Genomic DNA, 5,731 nt, shown 5'->3' with positions numbered 1-5,731 from the left:
TATTATGGTTAATAATCGAGAAAATGTGGCATTGATGTGGAAAAAGTGGACATGGTGGCTGCTGGGTGTGGGGAAGGGGAGGAAGAGAAGAGATGTGGAGGCATTCTTGGGACTTGGAGTTGTCCTGGGTGGTGCCCCAGGGACAACTGCCAGATATTGTATGTCCTCCCATGGCCCACTGGATGGAACATGGGAAAGTGTGGGCTATGGTGTGGAACACGGGACATGGGGTGCAGCGATGCCAGGAGATGTACTCACCAGATGCAATGGATGTGACATGATGATGCGGGAGAGTGTTTTTGGGGGGGGACTGGTGGGGTGGGGGCAGTGGGGGCAAATGGGGACCTCATATTTTTTTAATGTAATATCTTTTTAAAAATGAATAAATTGAGTAGAATTTGGAAAAAAAAAATATAGTAGAAGTTACCTGATGGCCAAAAAATAAATAAATAAATAAAAATAGACACCTTCCTTGAACGCGTTACCAACGAGCGCCATCTGCTGGCCGTCCAGGAAAGCGCAGGATGAAAAACTGCTTTTCAAAATCTCTCATGTCCCAGAACACTTGGATCTGATCTGCACCCCCTTACTGGGTCCCTGGCCCTATTTTGATCACTTAAGCTGGAAATTTAAAGATTTAGAAAGCACAAGTGATTTCTCTAAAAATTTTCTATGTATGAAGGCATAGAAAACCAGAATTCAGATTTAATTTAATGAAGATAATAATACATTTATAGATACATCTTTTGGCCACATAGACTGAACATTTGTTAGTGAACATTATTCTCTTTCTCCCTGGAAATTAATTGTATTTCTGCAGTTAGAATTTGAGGCAAGTTTCACCGTCAGTCAGTAGGGGTTATGAGAGCAACTCCCTTGCAGGAAAAAAAAAAAAAAAAAAAAAAAAAACCAGTACCAATCCATTCTGAAAATATGCTTGGCAATATTAAAAATTCAAAAGGAGAAAGTGGATTTTTTTACACTGGTAAATTGAATTCATAACGGAACTGTCCTTTCCAAATGTCTTTATGTGCACCAAATGTGTAATAAGACAGTTTTGATTTTGATGATTGTTTTTTGTCTGGCTTTAAAAAGCCAAAGAGAGTAACACTTTTTCCTAAAATTTCAGACTGTATTTTTAAAACATGCTTCTCATCGAGCTAAAGGATAAACCACTTTTTCAAGTCAAGGGAAGTGAGACAATTTCTATTTGGGTAAAATTAAGCATTCTTATTAAGCTACATGGCATGAAATATACTGATAGTAAAGCTTTGAGGGAGTCCAGAGTGGTGATCTATAATTTTGCTGCTCAGTAAAGCTCCTCCCTTTTTAGAGTAACATGCCTTCCTCTAATTACACTTATGATTCAGGAGGAAGTTCCCATCAAGATTCTGCACTTACTACTGACAGGCCCAAGAGTGCTGATAACTCCTGGTTAGGAAACTCAGAACACACACCTCTGGCCATAAATGCTAGGTCCACAGATGGAAACTTCATCTGGTCTGGGCCTATTGGAGCTCTCCTGCCAATATTTCTAAACTTGGGACCAGAGAGAGTAAAGCTGAGAAATGTATGGTGTTGAGGCCATCATGTTTGACCATGTAGGAAGCCCATCTGCTGTGTAAAGCCAACAGACAAGCAGTAGTAAGTGGAGACAAAAGAAAGAATGAGTCCAAGTGGTGCCCAACAACCTAGAGCCACTTGACTTTCCAGCCAGATATATAAGCATTCCAGTGTTTCCCCACCCCCTCTTCTCCCCTTCAACAATATGAGTAGAATTTCTTGGTTTCTGACCAATCTATCTAAAGATATCCTATGAAATTAATACAGTTGGTGAGGGGGGGCAGAGAGAATTTTAAAAATTAATAAACTTTTTCAATACATGAGAAACTATTTTTTTGGTGGTAATGGCAGAAGAATACAAAATAATCCACACTTACCCAAACACTTGGGTAAAGAACGATCCCACAAACCATTTGCCATAAAGGTTAAGGCTGAAGAGCCCAGCAAGTAAAATCCCTTCTTGCAGTGATACATAACAGTGATTCCATACTGAAAACTCTCAGGGAAATTCTGTTGCCCATGATGAATGGCCTTTTCTACACAGCCTGTATCTGAACAGTTCACCACTGGAAAATAAAAACATTTTATACATCATTTAAATACATCTATAAATTATAAAGAAAATGTATCAGAAAAAAACTCAAGTCCTCACCATTTTAGAAAGTTCATAAAAGTAAAACATTACTAGCTGAGTTTTATCATGAAATTCTATTCCCTTAATGAATTCTTTTTATTACTTTGGGCCATTATACTTCCAAAAATGTCAAGTTTATAAACACATTGAAAACTATAGCAATTTCAACAATATGTGTCTAATTTCCTTTAACTATTTCCTGGTAATACGTTTCTTCAATATAGTCTAAAAATAATTTTCTTGGCTAATACTTTTTTCTGGGTCAAGTTTTCATGTTATAAAAATGGTAAAATATCAAATGTGGCCAGTCTCGAAGCCAAACTCAGCATGTAAATGCAATGCATTGCCCCCAGCGTGGGACATGACACCCGGGGATGAGCCTCCCTGGCACCGAGGGATCACTACCAAGTACCAGCTGATGATGCAACTAGAAAATGACCTTGAATTAAAGGTTCATGTGGACCAGCAGAATATCCCTGTCTACATATAATAACAGGAGTTTAAATTGCTGTTTGACCTAATGTAAGGGGGAAATGGAAAGGAGAAATGAGTTTATATGGCTATGAGTCTCTAAAAAAGAGTCTGGAGGTTGTCAGAAGGATTGCCCTTATGCACACCTGAGCAGAGTCTCAGAGACAGATAAAGTAGATACAACCCCAGGTATTTGTCCTTTTGAGGGCTAAAGAGACCCACAGGTTCTATGGTCATGGCAGATGGGGTTCACTGCCATGTCAGTTGGCCCTTCTTTGGAGCTGGTGTTTCTGCGTGATGGAGCTGGACTCAGATGGGATCTCTTTTCACAAGCCTTTCATGCTACTTTACTGGAATTGTGGTTGGTGCTGCGTTTTAAGATATATCTAGGGGATTTGAATCTCTGGACTGACAATATGATAACCAGGCCCTGAGCCTCAACAGACTTCAGCTCCTACACTTTGATTTATTGGACTTACCCCACTCAGCTAACAAGGAGTTGAAGAATGTCAACCACCACACCATGGAGCCTAGAGTGCCTACAACTGAAAGCAGGAGGATTGCATCCAGTATCCATGTGGAATCTAAGCCTCCTCTTGACATAGATGTGCAATGGACACAACCAATCCAAGGTCCACAGAGAAAATGTGGCATTGATGTGGGAAAAGTGGCCATGGTGGCTGCTGGGTGCGGGGAATGGGAGGAAGAGATGAGATGTGGAGGCGTTTTCGGGACTTGGAGTTGTCCTGGGTGGTGCTTCAGGGACAATTACCAGACATTGTAGATCCTCCCAGGGCCCACTGGATGGAACGTGGGAGAGTATGGGCTATGATGTGGACCATTGACCATGAGGTGCAGCGATGCACAGAGATGTACTTACCAAATGCAATGGATGTGTCATGATGATGGGAGAGAATATTGCTGTGGGGGGAGTGGTGGGGTGGGGGCGGTGGGGTTGAATGGGACCTCATATTTTTTGAATGTAATATTTTTAAAAAATGAATAAAAAAATGTTTTAAAAAATGGTAAAACAAAACTTGGTGAAGTTTGTTCATTTATTTACTTATATCCAAGTGTAATATTTTAGGGCAGCATGTGACACAGTAATCAATTACTTTTTCTTCTCTCCCAAACAAGCATTAATGCTTCAATATATGTGCCAAACATTAATTTCTGTTACATGGCTAATACAAATAATGACAATTGTTCTGTTGAAACTTAATAGAAATGTAAACCAAGCAAACCTCTTTGCAAATAGTCGCACAGTAAGGTGGTCAGCTGTGACTTGCAGGACATGCTCTGGTTAATCTGAATGGCACTCTATTGGTCTGAATGCCTATTGGCATCTGTGAGGGTATTAACAATGTGCTTTCTCCAGGTGCAGAGGAAAACGAAAGAGCCCTTGACTAGCTCACATTTGACCCAGTGCAGCAGCGAAAGAGATAGCTTCTCTGGAGGCTGCACTCTCCCCAGATATTTCTCACTCAGAAAAATGTTGTGACACTAATTCCCAGGCAGCCACTACAAGTTGTGGGTCCCAAATAACAATATTTTTTTAAAAAGAAGAGACTAATGCCCTAATCACTGGTATTCTTGAACTTTAGATTGCATTAGAATTACCTGGAAGGTGTATTAAATGCTGAGATCCAGGATCCTCCCATTCGTTCACCTAGCTCACTGCCATTGGAATATTTAAGTAATAAAAAATTCTTGACATCAATGAAGACTCCATGACCTCCAACTGGGAAACTTGACTTGATCCTTAAGTTGGAAGCAATTTGCAAATACTCCAATCTGAGAACACATTTTTTTAATCCTGTATAGTAAAGGGGTCATAAAGAACATTTATTTATTTATTTATTTATTTATTTCTCCCTCTCCCTATATTGTCTGCTATCTGTGTCCATTCGCTGTGTGTTCTTCTGTGTCTGCTTGTATTCTCATTAGGTGGCTCTGGGAACTGATCCTGGGACCTTCCAGAGTGGGAGAGAGGCTATTCTCTTGCACCACCTCAGATCCCTGGTCTGCTGTATCTCTTGTTGTGTCTCCTCTGTCTCTCTTTGTGTTGCATCATCTTGCTTCATCAGCTCTCGGCATGGACCAGCACTCCTGCATGGGGCAGTACTTCTGCATGGGGCAGCATTCTGTGTGGGCCACATGGGCCAGCTTGCCTTTACCAGGAAGCCCTGAGCATTAAACCCTGGACCTCCCATATAGTAGACGGGAACCCAATTGCTTGAGCCACATCTGCTTCCCTAATATTTATATAAAATCTTTCATATTTATTTCTGACTCTCCATCAGGAGAATCTTCTGGAGAAAATTATGGTAGAAATAATTTGATTATTTGGATATGACAAGAAAATATTTCAAGTCGCTTGTTGCAAATGGATGTTTGGACATATGGATGGAAAGCGAGCATGTTACCTATCAGAAGAGTTAATTAATGTCAAATCAATACAAACAAATAACTTTTCAGTCTGTATTATTTCTCCTATTTTTTCATATCTAGGGATCTAGTGGGTTGAGGTGTCCACATCTGACATATTTCAACTGCCAGCGCACAATGTATAATGATGACTCAAATTACTTAAGCCATTTTGCACCATATGAAATGACCAATGAAGTTAATGGTGTGAATACATGTCAATCCAAATCAGAAACTGCTAAAAATACTTTTCAAAATTTGGTTTATGACATAATGTTAAGCAAAAGGTGATGCACCAGAGAGAAACTGATAATCAGCTCAGTGTGAAAGTCTGTACCTTAACATCTTACTCCTACTAAAACCTGACATCCAACTAAAGTTTACCACTGAAAAGTAATGGAAATACTATCTATACTTGGATGACTGGGAAACGTTCAGGTGGTTACACCAAATGTATCCCATGGGTATATTTGTGAACTCGTGGGAGGTAAGGGAAGAAATTAACATAATTATCAGTAATATGCCCAAGGTCACAAAGATAGTTACATTAAAACTGTATGAGGACTAAGAACCCCTGATTATCTGTCCAGTAGCACATATTTATAAAAATCCATAAGTACTTCTAAAACATGAATT

The sequence above is a fragment of the Dasypus novemcinctus genome, chromosome 23, assembly GCF_030445035.2.
Source record: "Dasypus novemcinctus isolate mDasNov1 chromosome 23, mDasNov1.1.hap2, whole genome shotgun sequence".
NCBI lineage: Eukaryota > Metazoa > Chordata > Mammalia > Cingulata > Dasypodidae > Dasypus > Dasypus novemcinctus.
Note: the sequence above shows the minus strand (reverse complement) of the source record.